Raw genomic sequence first — 20,490 nt, 5'->3', positions numbered from 1 at the left:
TTTTAGACCTCCTTTTCCATTTGACCAATTCTGCTTTTTAAGGTATTCTTCTCCTCATTGACTTTTTGGACCTCTTTTGTCATTTGGATTAGTCTATTTTTAAAGGCCCTATTTTACTTAGCATTTCTGTGGTCTCCATTATCAAACTGTTGACTTGTTTTTCATGATTTACTTGCATCACTCTCATTTCCCTTCCCTATTTCTCCTCCACTTCTCTTACTTGATTTTCAAAATCCTTTTCTGAGCTCCACCATGGCCTGAGAACCATTTCATTTTTTCTTGGAGGCTTTGGATGTAGGAGCCTTGACCTTCCTCTCTTTCTCTGTTTGTATGCTTTGGTCTTCCTCACACTGTATGCTTTGATATTCTTTATCTGAAAGGATGGAAGAAAATACCTTTTTTCACCAAGAAAGCAGCCTTCTACGGTCTTTTTTTGGACATTTTTCCAGCCAATCACTTGACTTTTGAGTCCTTTATCAAGTGGAGGGAATACTACCTCATGCTTCAGAAGTTTTGTGCATCTGTTCTCCAAGATTTCTCTAGGGATCTGTAAGTTCTTAGTTCATGTGAAGTGGTCTGATCACAGGAGAGGTGTTTACTACTCTTCTGGTCTGCACTCTGGTCTGTGAGCAACCACAATCACTCTTTGCTGCCCTGAAACTGTGAGTAGGATTCACTCTTCATAGCCACCACCAGTTCCACCACTGTAGTGCTCCTCCTCATCCCAGGACCACCACCCAGGACTTTGAAACCCAGATCAGCTGCTGGATTTCCCCACTGTCCCTGTACTCCAAGAACTGCAGAAGCAGCTGCTGCTGAGGCAGTGAGTGTAGCCATCCTGGGCATGGGGCTGGGACCAGATAAATTCTCCTCTCATGAGGTAAAAGAGCTTTCTCACTGATCTTTGAAGCTCTTTGCCATTTGTGAGTTGAGAAATCTGAAAACTGCAGCAGCTGCCTATGATTCAGTACCTTGAAGCTTACTTCAGTTCCATCTGCACCTGTGCAGCCCATGTTGGGCTGAGCTCTGCTCTGAGCCCAGTGCAATAAACCCTTCCTGTGCCTTCCAGATTGTCTTAGACTGGAAGTCTGTTTCACTCTGCCATTTTGTGGCTTCTGATGCTCTAGAATTTCTTCAGAATCATTTTATAGGTATTTTAAAGGATTTGGGGGAAGAGCTAGAGAAGGTCCATGCTTCTACTCTGCCATCTTGACTCCTCACTTCCCTCCCCCAGACTATAATATTTTTAAGCAATATACATTACTAGTCTTTGGATTATCTGCAGAAACAACCATAACATAGATAACTTAATGTTGAAAATTGTTCCCCATTTCAGGTGAACAAACAAGCACATATGCAGCATACTTCATAAATGTCACTCTGCCCAACCTGAGTTTTCATTCTTCCAATCTCTCTTCAAACTCACTTGTGTATCATGAACCATTGTATTTTTTTGCATAAATCTACAGATTGCTAAAGCTCCTGTTGGAATGAAACTTAAAAGAGCAAGAAGCATACTGTCCAGCTTCAATTGTTGAGTAAAGCCTTATCAACATACCTGCCAATTTCAGAGTGGTTTGTTTTAGCTCTGACACTTTGAAGCTATTATTGAGATCTCTAATTCTTGGGATCTGAAGCTCTCCCTAGAGCAGGTCTTTGGCATTCAATTTCCCAGCACCACTTTTTAAGAGAAGGTGATAACTTTTTAGTTCATCTCCTTGGGACTTCATTTTCTTTTTCTTTCTTTTTTATTTTTATTTAACTTTTAACATTCATTTTCACAAAATTTTGGGTTACAAATTTTCTCCCCTTTTATCCCCTCCCCCCCCTCAAACACCAACCAATGTAATTGCCCCTATGACCAATCTGCTCTCTCTTCTATCATCCCTCTCTGCCCTTGTCTCCCTCTTCTCTTTTGTCCTGTAGGGCCAGATAGCTTTCTATACCCCTTTACCTGTATTTCTTATTTCCTAGTGGCAAGAACATTACTCAACAGTTGATCCTAACACTTTGAGTTCCAACTTCTTTACCTCCCTCCCTCTCCACCCCTTCCCTTTGGAAGGTAAGCAATTCAATATAGGCCAAATCTGTGTAGTTTTGCAAATGACTTCCATAATAGTTGTGTTGTATAGGACTAACTATATTTTCCTCCATCCTATCCTGTCCCCCATTACTTCTATTTTCTTTTGATCCTATCCCTCCCCACGATTGTCGACCTCAAATTGCACTCTCCTCCCCATGCCCTCCCTTCTATCATCCCCCCCAACCTGCTTATCCCCTTATCCCCCACTTTCCTGTATTGTAAGATAGGTTTTCATACCAAAATGAGTGTGCATTTTATTCTTTCCTTTAGTGGAATGTGATGAGAGTAACCTTCATGTTTTTCTCTCACCTCCCCTCTTTATCCCTCCACTAATAAGTGTTTTGCTTGCCTCTTTTATGAGAGATAATTTGCCCCATTCCATTTCTCCCTTTCTCCTCCCAATATATTTCTCTCTCACTGCTTGATTTCATTTTTTTAAGATATGATCCCATCCTCTTCAATTCACTCTGTGCACTCTGTCTCTATGTGTGTGTGCATGTGTGTGTGTGTGTGTGTGTGTCATCCCACCCAGTACCCAGATACTGAAAAGTTTCAAGAGTTACAAATATTGTCTTTCCATGTAGGAATGCAAAAAGTTCAACTCTAGTAAGTCCCTTATGACTTCTCCTTGCTGTTCACCTTTTCATGGTTCTCTTCATTCTTGTGTTTGGAAGTCAAATTTTCTTTTCAGCTCTGGTCTTTTCATCAAGAATGCTTGAAAATCTTCTATTTCATTTTGCCCTGAAGTATTATACTCAGTTTTTCTGGGTAGGTGATTCTTGGTTTTAGTCCTAGTTCCTTTCACTTCTGGAATATCCTATTCCATGCCCTTCGATCCCTTAATGTGGAAGCTGCTAGATCTTGTGTTATCCTGATTGTATTTCCACAATACTCGAATTGTTTCTTTCTAGCTGCTTGCAATATTTTCTCCTTGACCAGGGAGCTCTGGAATTTGGCCACAATGTTCCTAGGAGTTTCTCTTTTTGGATCTCTTTCACGTGGTGTTCTGTGGATTCCTTGAATATTTATTTTGTCCTCTGGTTCTAGAATCTCAGGGCAGTTTTCCTTGATAATTTCATGGAAGATGATGTCTAGGCTCTTCTTTTGGTCATGGCTTTCAGGTAGTCCCATTATTTTTAAATTGTCTCTCCTGGATCTATTTTCCAGGTCAGTTGTTTTTCCAATGAGATATTTCACATTATCTTCCATTTTTCCATTCTTCTGGCTTTGTTCTGTGATTTCTTGCTTTCTCATAAAGTCCTTAGCCTCCATCCATGCCATTCTAATTTTGAAAGAACTATTTTCTTCAGTGAGCTTTTGAATCTCTTTTTCCATTTGACTAATTCTGCTTTTGAAAGCATTCTTCTCCTCATTGGCTTTTTGAACCTCTTTTGCCAATTGAGTTAGGCTAGTTTTCAAGGTGTTATTTTCTTCAACATTTTTTTGGGTCTCCTTTAGCAGGGAGCTGATTTGCTATTCATGCTTTGACTTCATGTCTCTCATTTCTCTTCCCAGCTTTTCCTCCACCTCTCTAACTTGATTTTCAAAATTCTTTTTGAGCTCTTCCATGGCCTGAGCCCTTTGGGTGGGCTGGGACACAGAAGCCTTGATTTCTGTGTCTTTGCCTGATGGTAAGCATTGTTCTTCCTCATCAGAAAGGAAGGGAGGAAGTGCCTGTTCTTTAAGAAAGTAACCTTCTATAGTCTTATTTCTTTTCCCTTTTCTGGGCATTTTCCCAGCCAGTGACTTGACCTCTGAATATTCTCCTCATACCCACCTCACCTCCTGATCCTCCCAGCCAGCTTTTGGGGACTGGGATTCAAATGCTGCTTCCCGCCTTAGGGCTTTTGGCGGGGGCAGGGCTGTTATTCAGTGTGAGAATTAAGTTCAGATGGTCAGGTCGGGGCAGGGCCGCCTCTCAGGCACCATTCCCTCGGGGGGTTTATGCACAGACCTTCAACAATGGATCCAGGCTCCTGCCTGCTTGGGGAGCCCCGGTCTGCCGCTGCTCCTCAGCTCCTCTCTCCCTAGGGGGCCCGAGACATGAGGGCACCCCACTCCCCCCTCGACCCACCAAAGAGACTCTCTCACTGACCCCTGTCACCTGTGGGTGGAGGGATCTGTGCGGCCGCTGGAGATCCCATCCCTGAAGCCTGCTCGGATCTCCTCCTCTCGGTGCTGCGACTGTGGCAGGGCTGCACTCAGCTCCCAGTCCTAGCTCCCAGTCCTGGCTCCCAGTCCGCAGCGCGAAGGACCTTTTGCAAGAGGTCTGCAGGTCTCTCCGGAAGAGAAATCTCCCACGCTCCAATGTTCTGTGGCCTCTGGGTGCAGAATTTGTCGTGAGTTACTTTCTTGTAGTTGTTCCATGGGTTGTGGGTTCAGAGCTATGTGTATGTGGGTCTTTCTACTCCGCCATCTTGGCTCCACCCCCGGGACTTCATTTTCACAGGACTTACTTTCCTGGGAGGCAAACAATGTTGTTATAGGATCAATTCTGCCATTTCTTCCCATGCAGAGTATTGATAGATTTTATTCTCTAGATAAACATAGTCAACCCTTTGGACTCCATCACCAAAATAAAATCTAGTTCTACAATGTGAAAATTTCGATGTATTATTGGACACTGTTTATTCAGTTTATTTTGTTCCCCTTAACCTTCACTTTGGAGAAGAGGATATTTCAGTTCTAATGACATCATGGAGACTGTAACCCAGATTGTGGGTCAATTGCTATGTGGCAGAGATTGCTCCATCTTAGAACAATAAAGATATCTTTAGTCAAGCCAAATAATTCCTGTAATTTGGTTTGACAGCCCAAAACTGTCCCATTACCAATTAAGGACATGCCAGCTAATCTAATATACAGTAGAGATTTCATGTTAACAATTTAATAAGTAGAACAGTTGGCACAATCACCTATCTCACCTACCCCCATTGACCTATTTTATTTATAGATTTTATCCTGGATTCTAAAGTAATCAAGAAAGCATGTTCTCATATCACTACATTAATAACTGACTTAAAAAATCTTCTTTCTCATTATTGAAAAAAATAGTTTAAACTGTGGCCCCAAGATAGTATTTATTTAACAAACTGGAGAAACATTTTCCAAAAAGAACTTGGTTGTCATTTCTTCCCTCTGCTCCCCTTCACTTCTCTCTTTTTCTTCAACCTCTCTTCCCCTCATCTTTCTCCCTCCTTCTTTATACAGATAGATAGATACATATGTATGTACACATACACAGGCATTTGTATATATCCACATACACACACACACACACACACACACACACACATATATATATATATATATATACATACACATATATGTGTGCAATAAACCCAAGAAGATAATGAAAAAGTAATTATTCACAACACATCATCTGTGAGAAAAATCATTGGCAATGTCGATTTTAACTATTTCCAAATAAACTGATTTTAGCTCTGCAAACAATATGACCATGCACTTTTTTTTTCAGGTTACCAGTTAAAATCTTTTTAAAAGAATTCTCTTTATATTTCCTTTGGAGAAATAAAGTTAAAACATACCTCTTTCAGGAAAACTAATTGCAAAAGTCCCTTTTCATTGTTTTTCTGTAGCCATAATATTCACAATCTCCTCAAGTGACAGTTAAACTGTCACTTTCTCAAGATTCTATTGTTTCTAAAAGATGTGGTAACCACATGCATAGTTTCTGTGGGAAGGCTATTGAAGGTATCGTACATTTGTCCCCATGGCCAAACATTTTAAGTCCCAAAAAAATCATTGGTGAGTATATCAAATGCACATTATTATCCTATATTAATATACATAATTCTAATGCTATTACATGTAATTCTATATTTCATAATAATTGTTCACATGCTATGATATGTTATACAACATATTCTGTGCTACATTTAAATATTAATGGTATATTTAGGCACATAATACAAGGCACTACCTGATGGGCTACTTCCAGTAATAAGAAAACAAAAAGTAATAATAATGTTAGTTTAATATAATAATATTGTACATGCACATAATTTAAAAAAAAGCAACCTTTATATCTTTTTGAGATATTTCACTTAGATAACTAACTTTTGTAACTCAGATGCATGTTCATTTTGTGGTGATTTTTCCACCTTGTTTTTCAAACTGTACGTATTTTTTCTCTAGAAGGACAAATACCTTATCAGAAAAGCCTATTACCAATTTAAGATGTGTTTAAATACTATATCTGTTTGTCCTTGGTCATATAGGTATTTCATGTCTACTCAACAGAAGAGATGTAGCTCTTCTCACATCTACACATTGTCAAATCTTATCTGCTCTAGGGAATCTGTTCTCACAAGTGAAAATTCTGTGTCTTTATCTGAAGACTTCCCCTGCAATCTTCTGGCTGTCATGTTCCCCTTTCTCATTTCGCTCACTCTTCAGATTTCTCCACCACATTTCTCACTGCTTCCCCAACACTGAGAAACATCTTGAATGAGACCTGCTCTCCTTATTAGTGACTGAGTAGCCCAGATAAATGTTTCTTGATGGACCTCAGTCATTCTCACTTCAAAATCTACTTGACTTACTCTCTAGAGTCCTCCATTTCCTCACCTACCACCTTATATTCCACATTCCCTTTTTATATCCTCTGTATCTATTGTCATTAGAAATAAGCATTTTGAGAACAGAGATTGTTTTGTTACTTATATTTGCATCATGAACTATCTATCATCCATCCATCTATCTATCTATCTATCTATCTATCTATCTATCTATCTATCTATCTATCTATCATCTATCTATCTATCATGTCATGGTCTTCTTTGAAAATGAAAGATGAACACAGACCTGAGTAGACCAAGTTGCCTGAATGGGGACCCATCCAGCTAGGTAACTCAGATCATCCACTCCCTTCTGCCCTCCCCTTCATTCTCCATATGCAAAGAGATGTAAATTTGGATGACCAGAGGACTCTCACTTACCTTGGGGTTTATGGGCTTTCCTTCCTTCCTTCCTTCCTTTACTTTCCTTCCTTCCTTCCTTCCTTCCTTCCTTCCTTCCTTCCTTCCTTCCTTCCTTCCTTCCTTCCTTCCTTCCTTCCTTCCTTCCTTCCTTCTTTCCTTTTCTTTCCTTCCTTCCTTCCTTCCTTGCTTGTCTTTGCCAAAACTTTAAACCCTGTGCATTTTGAAGCCCATACATTGCACAATAATAGGGCCCTGCCCAAACCTTGCACAGCCCTCCCGCAAGTCAAAGTGGAAGTCATGTCATCATTTCTCTGATGTCATAGTCTTCTTTGAAAATGATACAAAGTCAAGTGGAAGTCATGTCATCATTTCTCTGATGTCATAGTCTTCTTGGAAAATGATACAGACAGTATCTATCTATGTATCTATCTATCTATCTATCTACCTGTCTGTCATATATCAATCTGTATTTTCTGATCAATTCTTCTTCCTACTCTTCAAAAGAGGATGTGTAAGTTAGCTCCCAAGTGTCTGTCTCCTACCTTTGAGAGATCTTGCATTTTTCCATGATGCAAGAAATGAAGCAATTCATATAATACTAGTTAAGTCCCAACTTTTACCCAATTTTGAGTCATCCTGTTCTTTGATATTTAAAAAATATATAATTCCCTTGTTTTTCTTCTTTGGATCTACTCCTCAAGTCCTGAGACCTTTCTATTTCTAGTTAAAAAAATCACAGTACTTATTAAATAGGCCATCATCAATCTTTCAAGCATAAAACATCAAATTGTATTTAGCAATCTAATCTTGATTATACATGTGGCACAAACAGTAATAACATAAAAGAATGATTACATACAATTAATATTTATCAACTTAAATAGTAAAAAGTCAAGTGAATTCTGTCTTTCATCAACATTTATTACTTTTGTGACCTTGGACAAGTCTCTTAATTTGTCTCTGTTGAAGTTTTCTAATCTGTAAAATGAGGGGGATTGTATCATTTACTTTACAGGGCTGTTGTGAGGATCAAATGAGAGAACATATGAAAATACAATATTCATGCCATTTATTATTATAGCTATTATCATTATAAATATTATCACTTGCAGCAGTGCTATAAGAAATCTTTTACTTTTCATCTGAAAGAAAGGGAAAACAAATCCCAGATGTAGGCCTTAATATGTAACAGGATATTGAGGTGGACCACTATTAAATGGAGCTGTTTGACTCATTCACATAATCACTGTGATTATTATTATTATTATTAATATTAATATTAGTATCAGCTAGGTGGCAGAGTGAATAGAGAACTGGGACTGAAGTTAGGATCCTGAGTTCAAACCTGGCATCAGACACTAGCAAGCTGGATGACACTGGACAAAGCAATGAACTACTATTTGATTCATTTTCCTCTACTGCAAAATTAAGATGATCCCTACCTCTCAGTGTTACAGTGAGGGCAAAAGAAGATAACATTTGTAAAGTACAATAGATGCTTAATAAATGCTTGTTTAACCAGCTTTTCAGTAATACAAGAATGTATTTAGATATTTCATTATTGATTGCTAAAGCCGAAACTTTTGTTTAATTAATCAATTAGTTCTGAGTATCTAACCCTCAATTTATTATTTAATGAAAGGGATAAGTATTTTCCCATGGGCAGTTGCTTCTCTCTCTCTCTCTCTCTCTCTCTCTCTCTCTCTCTCTCTCTCTCTCTCTCTCTCTCTCTCTCTCCTTTCCTCCCTCCTTCCCTGTACCCAATTAGCCCTTATAACTCTCCTTCTCTCGTAAAGCAAAGGAACCTCTATTTCTTCTCCAATTACAATATTACCATTAATGGTGCTTCTTTCCTGTGAACCAGAGAAGGAATCAGAAAGCAATATAGTTCATCTTGCCTAATGAGCAAGGTTCAAAGAAAAGATGTTAATTTAGAGCCATGGGAGGTTGCATTGCAACAGAACCTTTGACTGACTGATTGTCATGTTCCTTTCCTCAGAACATCTAGCCAAATAGCTTATATTCTGCTTCTTTTCCTTTCCCCTTCCTAAAACACAGAATGGACCACGTCTTTTTCTGAAGCAAAAGAAAAATCCATTTAGCTCTAGCGTAAATTGTAAAATACTTAGCAAGTTATTTAAAGGCCTCCAGAGTCTGATTCTCACATACTTTTCTTATCTCATTGCATGTGATTCTACTTCATGTACTTTCTGGTATGCTGAAACTAATTTGCTAACTCTTCTCTTCACATAAAATTTCATCTCTCACCTCCTTTTCAATATGTTTTCTGTCACCTATATTTGGAAAGTACTCCTCCTTTCACCTACACAACTTTGAATCATTATTTTCTTTCAAAGAACAGTTTAGACACTAACTCAAATTAAATGTCTTTGATTTTTCCAGTTATTAGAATCCCTTACGTTTGTTTTTTGTATTATTTTTGTCTATACTTTGTTTTACCCATTTATATACATGATCTTACTTCTCAGCAAAAGGGTAATTAAATAAATTATTAGTTGCTATTTTGCCCATCATATGACTTGAAATCATTCAAAGCAAAATGGATGAATATTTACAAATATATATATATATGTATTGCAAAATATAAAATATATATTGCAATATATAAAATACGTATTGCAAAAATATAAATTGTACAGATTAAAATGAGAGTAAATAAAATAGTTTAATAACTCCATATTAGGAAAAAGAAATTGAAAAAGCCATCAGTGAAAAAAAGACATCTCTAAGAAAACTTTCTGAAGGACTAAATGGATTGGCAAGTGAATTCTATCCAAGATCTAAAAACAAAGATTCCAAAGTTATATAAACTCTTTGTGGGAGAATATAGTAAAAGAAGAACTCATACCATTTTGTGTGTGTGTGTGTGTGTGTGTGTCTGTATGTGTGTGTGTGTGTGTGTGTGTGTGACAGAAATATGGTGTTGATACCTAAATCAGGAAAACAAAAAACAGAGAAAGAAAACGATAGACCAATTTCCCTAATGAATATTTATACAAAATTTTTAAATAAAATACTTTCAAGGAGATTGCACCTATTATTACAAGGACAATACATTATTACCACGTGGGATTCATACCAGGAATGCAGGGCTGATTTAATATTAGGGAAACTCTCAGCATAATTGACAACTTAGAAGGTCAATGGGAAAGTTCTCTCTAGACCAGGGTGAGACACAAGCAAGGCCTAGTCCCAGCCTTGGGATGGCAGAGTTGGTGGCAGCAGGAGCAGCAGCTGCTTCCAGAGCTCTTAGCCCAAAGACTGGGGAGATTGAGCAACTGATCAGAGGAGAATTGAAAGGATCTCTTTGCTGGCAACTGGGACAGAATTTTTTTTTTCTTTGCCTTGTCACATTGCTGGGTGGCAGTCTTAGGTTGAGGAGGAAGACAGGTTTGGTGGCACTTGTGACAGAAGTGAAAAGGAAATCCTCCCCACAGTTGCAAGGCAGACAAGAGTGGTTGTGGCCACTCATAGACCAGAGCACAGGCCAGGAAAGGAGTAAACACCTCTCCTTTGATCATACCACCTTGGAAGAACTGAAAATTTGCAGGTTCCTAGGAGTATCTATGAAAACAGCTGTACAAAGCCCGTGAAGCCTGAGTAGAGTCTGAGGTTTGAGCAGAGTCCCACCTTAACAAAGAATTAAGAAGGTAAATATTTGGCTGAGGAAATGAGCAAACAGTGTAAAAAGCCCATTCAGACTCAGACTACAGAATCTTACTTTGCTGCAAAGAATATCAAAAGATACAACCAGAAGAAGACAGCAAAGTCAAAACTCTTACATCAAAAGCCTTCAAGAAAACAAATGAATTGTTTGCAGGCTATGGAAGAGGTCAAAAAGGCTTTTGAAACTGAAATAAGAGAAGTAGAAGAAAAATTGGGAAGAGAAATGAGTAATGCAAGAAAATCATGAAAAATGTGTCAATGGCTTGCTAATGTAGACCCAAAAAATACTGTAGAAAATGACTCATTAAAAAAAAAAAATAGATTAACCCTATAGGCAAAAGTCAAAAAAACAATGAAGAGAAGAATCCCTTAAAAATAGAATTGGCCAAATGGAAAAGGAGGTCCCAAAGCTCACTGAAGAAAATAATTCATTAAAAAATAGAATGGATCAAATGGAAGCCAACGACTCTATGAGAATACAAGGAATTATAAAACTGAACCAAAAGAATGAAAAAAAGAAGACAATATGAAATATTTCATTGGAAAATAACTGTCCTGGAAAATAGATCCAGGAGAGAGGATTAAAAAATTATTGGACTATCTGAAAGCCATGATCAAAAAAAAAAATAGAGCCTAGACATCGTCTTTCAAGATATTGTAAAGGGAAACTGCCTGATATCCTTGAACCACAGGGTAAAACAGAAACTGAAAGGATCCGCCAATCACCCCCTGAAAGAGAATGCAAAAGCAAAACTCCTAGGAAGAGTGTAGCCAAATTCCAGAGTTCCCAGGTGAAGGAGAAAATACTGCAAGGAGCCAGAAAGAAACAATTCATGTATTGTGGAAATATAATCAGGACAACACAAGATGTAGCAACATCTACATTAAAGCATTGGTACCTTGGAATATGATATTCTGGAGGACAAAGAAGGTAGCATTAAAACCAAGCATCACCTACACAGCAAAACTGAGTATAATCCTTCAGGGAAAATATGGACATTCAATGAAATAGTGGACTTCCAAGAATTCTTGCTGAAAAGAACAGAGCAGAATAGAAAAGTTTGCATTCAAATACAAGACATAAGAGAAGCATAAAAGAGGAAACTGGAAAGAGAAATCATAAGGGTCTTATTAAAGTTGAACTATTTATATTCCTACATGGAAACATAGTATTTGGAACTCGTGAGACCTTTGTCAGTGTTACCCACATATATGTATTTATGTGTGTAGAGCAGAGGATGAGTTAAATATTAAGGAATGCAATCTAACAAATAAAATTAAGGAATGATAGAGGAATGTACTGGGGGAAGAAGAAAAGGAGAGGTAGAAAGAGATAAATTATCTCACATAAGGAAGGCAAAAAATAGCTTTTATATTGGAGGGTAAGAGGAAGCAGGTGAGAGTGAATGAGTGAACCTTATTCTCATTGGATTTGGCTTAAGTAAGGAATAATATACACACTCAGTTGGGTATGGAAATTTGTCTATAGAACAGTAGGGGAGAATAGGATAAGAGAGGGTGGTTGAATAACCAAGTAGATTGGTGGAGGGGGTAGTCAGAAGCAAACATGTTGAAAAGAAACAAGGTCAAAGGAGAGAATAGAATAAATGGGAGGCATTATAGGATGGAAGGAAATATAATTAAACTTTCATAATATGACTATTATGGAAGTGTTTTGCATAAGTAAACATGTATAACCTATATTAAATAACTTGCCTTTTCAGTGAGGGTGGGTGGGGAGGGAAGAAGAAGGGAAAGAAATTGGAGCTCAAAGTTTTAAAATGAAAGTTAAAATTTGTTTTTGCATTTGGCTGGGAAATAAGATATACAGGCAATGTGGTATAAAAATCTATCTTGCCCTACAAGACAGTAGCAGAGAAGGAAATAGGAGAGGGAGAGGTGGGGTGATTGAAGGGAGGGCAGACTGGGGAAAGGGAAAGATCAAAATGCCTGCCAGACCAGAGTGGTGGGGAGGGGAGAGATGGGAAGAAAATTTGGAACACAAAATCTTGTGGAAATGAATGTTGAAAAATAAAAATAAATTAATTAAAATAATTAAAAAATTTAGCAAAGTCGCAGGTTATACAATGCACACACATAAATCATCAGAATTTCTATATATTGCCAACAAATTCCAGCAGCAAGAAATAGAGAAATTCAATTTAAAATAACTGTGGATAATATAAAGTACTTGGGTGTCTGTCAAAAAAAGAAAAAACTCAGAAATTATATGAACACAATTACAAAACACTTTTCACACAAATAAAGTCACTTCTAAATAATTAGAACAAATATCAGTTGCTCATGTATAGGTTGAGCAATAAAGTAAAAATCACAATTCTACTTAAATTAATTTACTTGTTTAGTTCCATGGAAATCAAAGTACCAAAAGACATTTTATAGAGCTAGAAAAAATGGCAACAAAATTCATCTGGAAGAACAAAAGTTCAAATATAAATTAATGAAAAGAAATGTGAAGAAAAGTGGCTTAATTGTATTTAATTTAAAACTGTACTACAACATTGTAGTCATGAAAAGAATTTGACACTGTCTAAGAAATAGAATGATGGATCAGTGGACTATGTTAGGTACCCAATATATAAAGTAAAGGACCACAGTAATTTAGTGTTTGATAAACTCAAAGATCTGAGATTTTGGGGCAAGAACTCACTATGACAAAAACTACTGGAAAGCTGGAAATCAGTTTGGCAGAAACTAGGTAGAGACCCACATCTCATACTGTATTCCCATATAAGGTCAAAATGGACACATGATTTAGATATAAAGGAGGATACCATAAGCAAAGACAGGGATCACGGAATAGTTTATCTATCAGATCTATGAAGAAGGGAATAATTTATGACCAAACAACGGAGAGACAGAGTATTACTAGATGTAAAATGGATAATTTTGATTATGTTAAATTTAAAAGCATTTGCACAAACCAAACCAATACAACCAAAAGTATAAGAAAAGCAGAAAGCTGAGGACAATTTTTTTTGCACAGCAACTGTCTTTGATAAAGGCCTTATTTCTCTGAGCCAAATTCATAAGAATGTCAGCCATTCTCCATCTTATAAAGAGACAAATGATATTAACAAGAAGTTTTCAGATGAAATCAAAGCTGTCTATATACATATGAAGATAAGCCCTAATTGAGTACTTCCTAGACAAATGGGAAATTTAAACATATCTGAAGTACCACCTCACACCTATTGGATTGGCTAATATGGCAGAAAAGGAAAACGAGTGAATGTTGGAGAGGATATAGGAAAATTGGTACACTAATGCATCATTGATAGAGTTGTGAAAGGATCCAACCTTTCTGGAGAGCAATTTGAAACTTTGCCCAAAGTACAATAAAGCTATCCATATCTTTTACCCAGCAATATCACTACTCAGTTTGTATCTGAAAGATTTTTAAAGGGAGGGGAGGACCTATCTGTACAAAAATATTTATAGCTACTCTTTTTGTGGTAAAAAAATTGAAAATTGAGAGAATGTTCATTGAGAGAAATGAATAAGTTGTGGCAAATTATTATAATGAAATACTATTTTGTTTTAAGAAATGACAAGTGGAATATTTTCAGAAAAATCTCAAGAAGACTTATATGAAGTGCAGTAAAGTGAGATACATAGAACCAAGAGAACATTGTACACAGTAAAAACATTATTGTATGTTAACCAACTGTGAACGACTTAGCTTTTCTCAGAAATACAGGGATCTGAGGCAACTGTAAAGGATCCTTGATGAAAAATGCTATCCACTTCCAGAGAAATAACAGAATATACAGTGAAGCATAGTTTTTAATTTTATTTTTTTCATGGTTTTTTTGGTCTGTGTTTTCTTTTTTACAACATGAATAAAATGGAAATATATTTTGTATAATTGTACATGTGTAACCTATATCAACATATTTTCCATGTCAGTGAATGTGGAGAGTTGAGAGGGAGAGAGAATTTGTAACTCAAATTTTTAATGTTTATTTATTTATTTTGGTTTTCAGCATTCATTTTCACAAAATTTTGAGTTCCAAATTTTCTCCCCATCTCTCCCCTTTCTCCATCCCCAAATACCATGCATTTTGATTGCCCTTCCCCCAATCTGCCCTCTATTCTATCAAACCCCTCCCTTCCCTTATCCCCATCTTCTCTGTTTTGTTGTAGGGCAAGATAAATTTCTATACCCATTACCTGTATTTCTTATTTCCTAGTTGCATACAAGAACAATTCTCAACATTTGTTTCTAAAAGTTTGAGTTCCAACTTTTCTCTCTTACTCTCTCCCCACCCATCCCCACTGAGAAGGCAAACAATTCGATATAGGCTTTATATGTGTAGCTTTGCAAAAGACTTCCATAATAGTCATGTTGTGTAACACTAACTATATTTCCCTCCATCCTATACTGTCCCCCAATAATTCTATTCTCTCTTTTGATCTTGTTCCTCACCAAAAGTGCTTGCTTCTAATTACTCCCTCCTCCCATTTGCATCCCCCACCCCACTTACCTCCTTCTCCCCTACTTTCCTGTAGCATAAGATATATTTTTGTACCAAACTGAGTGTGCATGTTATTCCCTCCTTAAGCCAAATGTGATGAGAGTAAGCTTCACTTTTCCCCTCCATTGAAAGAGTTTTTTCTTGCCTCTTTCATGAGAGATAGCCAATTTCTCCCTTTCTCCTCCCAATATATTCCTCTCTCACCCCTTAATTTTATTATTTTCGATATCATCCCTTGCTATTGAACTCACTCTGTGCTCCCTGTCTATCCATATGTGTATAATCCCTTCAACTGCCCAAATACAGAGAAAAGTTTTAAGAGTTACAAATATGATCTTTCCATGTAGGAATGTAGACAGGTCAACTTTAGTAAGTCCCTTAGGATTTCTCTTTCCTGTTTACCTTTTCATGCTTCTCTTGATTCTTGTGTTTGAAAGTTAAATTTTCTATTCAACTCTAGTATTTTCATCAAGAATGCTTGAAAGTCCTCTATTTCTCTGAATGACCATTTGTTTCTCTGAAGTATTATACTCATTTGTGCTGGGTAGGTGATTCTTGGTTTTAATCCTAATTTCTTTAACTTTTGGAATATCATGTTCCAAGCCCTTTGATCCCTTAATGTAGAAGCTGCTAGATCTTACATTATGCTGATTGCATTTTCACAATACTTGAATTGTTTCTCTCTAGCTGCTTGCAATATTTTCTCCTTCACTTGGGAACTCTGGAATTTGCCTACAATATTCCTAGGAGTTTCTCTTTTTGAATATCTTTCTGGAGGTGATCTGTGGATTCTTTCAATATTTATTTTATCCTCTGGTTCTAGAATATCAGGGTAATTTTCCTTGATAGTTTCATGGAAGATGTTGTCTAAGCTCCTTTTTTGATCATGACTTTCAGGTAGTCTCATAATTTTTAAATTGTCTCTCCCGGACCTATTTTCCAGGTCAGTTGTTTTTCCAATGAGATATTTCACATTGTCTTCTATTTTGTCATTCTTTTGGTTTTGTTTTGTAATTTTTTGAGTTCTCATGAAGTCATTAGCTTCTATCCACTCCATTATAATTTTTAAAGAACTATTTTCTTCAGTGAGCCTTTGAACCTCCTATTACATTTGGTTACTTCTGCTTTGAAGCATTCTTCTCCTCATTGCTTTTTGGATCTCTTTTGCATTTGAATTAGTCTATTTTTAAGTGTGTTATTTTCCTCAACATTTTTTGGGTCTTTTTTAGCAAGCTGTTGACTTGCTTTTCATGATTTTCTTGCATCACTCTAATTTCTTTTCCCAATTTTTTCCTTCACCTCCCTTACTTGATTTTCAAAGTCCTTTTTGAGCTTTTCCATGGCCTGAGATCATTGCACATTTATTTGGAAGATTTTGGATGGAGAAGCTTTGTTCTTTCTCATCTGAAAGGATTAAAGAAAATACCTTTTCACCAAGAAAGCAACCTTCTATAGTCTTATTTTTTTAGGCATTTTCCCATCCAGTTCTTTGACTTTTGAGTCTTTTGTCAAGAGGAGGCTGCAGTCTAGGGACCTGTAAGGTCTCAGGTCCTCCAAGGTGCCACAATCAAGGGAAAGGAGTTTACTCCTCTCCTGGCTTGTACTGTGGTTTGTAAGCACGATTCCCTCTGAATCTCTACCAGTTATACCTCACGTTAGGGCTGCCACTCAGGGCTGAGAATCAGATCAGCTGCTCAATTCCCACAGGGTATTTAGGCCAGGGCTCCAACAATGGAAGCTGCTGCTGCCTAGGGTCAGGGCTACACTGCTTCACTCCCTTTTCATGGAGGTGAAAGAGCTTTCTCACTGACCTTTGAAACTGTCTTTGGCATTTGTGGGTTGATCAATCTCGCAACCACTGGAGATTCCACCCCCTGAGGCATGCTCTGATTCTGTCTCCACTGCACTCTGCAGCCAAAGCTGGGCTGTGCTCCACTCCATACCCAGTGTGATAGACTTTTCCTGTTGGCCTTCCAGGCTGTCTTGGGCTGGAAATCTCTTTCACTCTGTCATTTTGTGGCTTCTGCTGTTCTAGAATTTGTTTAGAGACATTTTCTGCAGGTTATTTTATTGTCTGTGGAGGAGTACTATTGCTGGTCCATCCTACTACTCTGCCATCTTGGCTCCATCCCTTGAAACTGAAATTTTTTTAAAAGATTAAATGTTAACATTGTTTGTATATGTAATTGGAGAAGCACACTTAAAAAGAGAATCTTTATTGAACTACATGTGCAAGTGTGCTTTGTTTTTGAGACTCTCTTCTTTATTTGTTAACAGTGTGATGGACTTAACCAGACTTGAAGGGTGATAGAAATTCCTACGGTTTACCAGGAGATACATGAACCCAGCTTACACCCTGACAGTGCCTCCTTTCAGCTATATGTAATACACAGAAAATTTCTTACCCTTAGCCCTAAAATAGAGGATAAGTGCCAGGTGTCCCAAGAAAATGTTACCATTCATATAATATATTTTGAAACTGAGTTTTGTGGAGCTCAGAATTTTCAGGAATGTCAATGGAAGATATGTTCCTGTGATTTGTGAAAGACATTGTCTTTCTTCTTATTTTGATGCTTAAGGAAAGCTTACCTCCAAAAGGCAGCATTTCTCAGTGAGGCTGTGGATGGGATCCTTGCAATGGATGAGTCTATACCTGATGACCTCAAAAACCCTTGCATGTCCAGAGAGTTTATAATTTACCTAATTTATTTTGATGGAAAACATACATTTTTTCACGACCTTCCAATTTTTCTTTGGTATTTTGGGGTCCTGAAGTTTAGAAACTGCCACTGGTGTGAGAGATTCAGTCTCCCCAAGGGCTTCTCAGGTTGTGTCTGTGCCAACTTGGCCCATGCTGAACTGTGCCTGGCCCCCTGCCACTTCCCAGAGACCTTCCAGGCTGTCTTGGGCTGGAGATTTGCTTTACTCAGTCATTCTTTGGGTGTTGCAGTACCAGAATTTATTTAGAGCCATTTTTTACAGGTATTTGACTGGGCCTGGGGCCAGTGCTCTAGAAAGTATGTGCTGTTACTCCGCCATCTTGGTTCTACCCCTACATTTTGTTTTTGATCTGCAAAATTACTTAAGATTGTGTACTTCCTTAACAACAACAAAAATTTAATCTATGCAATTTTGAATTCCTCTTAAGAAGTACTTCTTTATTTGCTTTTGAACAGGAAAATGTCCCCTTAACAGCATAGAAAAGTGAGGGAGAAAGACTTCCTTTTGATTTAAGCACACAACACTTCTTTAACAGAATGTGCAGGACCAAGGAAGATAGACTAAACTGGGGACAATTTATGTTCAATATAGGGAAATTGCATAAAGTATATCAAGTTACTGTTAACCAAGTGTCAGAGAAAATATAAATCAAGTGGCTGTAAATTATAAAATACATGCAGAATTTAGAGGAAATTGAATAATTCTTTGAAAGCATTTAACATGGTTTAATTGATAAGAGAATTGACAAACACAGGTGGATTTTCAGTTAAAGTCTGGAAGACCAGGCTTCAAATTTTACTTATCACAGTTGCTAGCAATGCAACCTAAGGGAGTCCCTTACCCTCTCTGAACCTCAATTTCCTCTTCTCTAATATGGAGGTGATAATACCTTTAAGATGTTTTTTATAGAATTGTTAGAAGGCTCAAATAGGATGATACACACATAATACAGCTGTGTATGGGCAACAGAATTGCTGAACAGCACTGTTATGTCAGTACAATGTCCCCAATTCTTTCTGATGAATTGGCCAACCCCCTCACTGGGTTAAGAGTTTCATAAAGTTGTTGCCTCTGTTTCAGCCACCTGCAAAAGCCCACCTCTGGTGTTACCAAAGTGTGTGCTCTAGATCAGCCACACCCCAGATATCACAGATCACTTTTGGCCTTTTAACTTGTCTTAGACTGGAAAATATCTCACCCAGTCTCACTTTCACCTTTTGTTGTCTTTGCCACTCCAGAATTCAATTTGCAGCATTATTTTTAAGTTTTTAGGAAGGGAACGTTGACAATATATTTTGCTAAGCATTGTGGAAGTTTGGGACAGAGTTGAAGCTTTAGACAGCCCTACTCTATATGGAGTGTTTCCATAGCCACACACTCATACACTGTAATTTGTTAGCTTCAGAACTCTTGTAATTCCAACTGATGTCAGTTAGAGCTGAAAGAGGGGGTAATCTACTTACCACCCATACACATACCTTTGACACCTTCTTCTCTTCACTTTTTCAGGGGGAAAATATAACCCTATATCAACTGCGTAAACAATTCATCCTCTGTCTCTCCTCCCTTCTAGAGGGAGAAGGAGTTAAGGAAGGGGATTCTATTGTGTTACTCATTTGCCCCAGCATCAGGTGGCAATCCAAGAAAATTGTTCAAATATTTACTGTCCTCTTGTTGTCCATCAATTTATTTCCTTTGATATAAAAGAAAAGCAAGTTGTACCTACCATCTTGGACTTATGTGGTTAATGATAAATGACAACAGCAGAAAGAATTGAGGAGAGGGAGAGTTCCTTTGCTTGTTAGGAGACAGAGACATTTGATTCCTTTTGGGAAAATTTGAAATGAAAGAGAGGAAATTAATTTGTTTATTTTTTTTTCTTTAAAGATATGGGAAATTATATCCCTTAGCGTGAACTAAGGAAGGGATGAGGAAACATCTCTTGGATACCCATAGGAGAAAGACAGCTTATCAAAAGAAAAACAGATCATTTCATGGACTAGTAAGAGAAATTATCGAAGTCATATACATGCACACACATGTATATATATACATATACATATATATGTATATGTATATGTATATATACATATATGCACACATACATACATATATGCATATACCTACATACCTACATACACACATACATCCAGAGTTGTTAATTCAGGAAGCACATGACAAATGAAAGAAGCTCTTTTCTCATGCAGAAATACATACACACACACACACATACACAAACAACTACATGTAATAGTCCTACTAGATTTTATACTCCATGAAGAAAATGATCATGCCTTTGCAGTTGTATGGGTATTGAACAAAATTCCTTGCATACAACAGGTGTTCAGTAAATACTGGAGGCACTCTAATGTAGTCAAATAGGTACAGAACTTTACATAAGACTTTCTGTTCTTTCACTTTCTGTTATTTCACCACCCTGATATGTGACCTTGAACAAAGTACAGAATCTCTGTTTTCTTCTTTAACATGTGAATAATTATACTTGTGCCTTCATAGGGTTTTGTGAGGTTCTAATGGGAAAATACGTGTCAAAGAA

Source organism: Notamacropus eugenii, chromosome 3 (genome assembly GCF_028372415.1).
Source record: "Notamacropus eugenii isolate mMacEug1 chromosome 3, mMacEug1.pri_v2, whole genome shotgun sequence".
Taxonomy (NCBI): Eukaryota; Metazoa; Chordata; class Mammalia; order Diprotodontia; family Macropodidae; genus Notamacropus; species Notamacropus eugenii.
The sequence above is the reverse complement of the archived record's forward strand: the minus strand, read 5'-3'. Positions refer to the sequence as shown.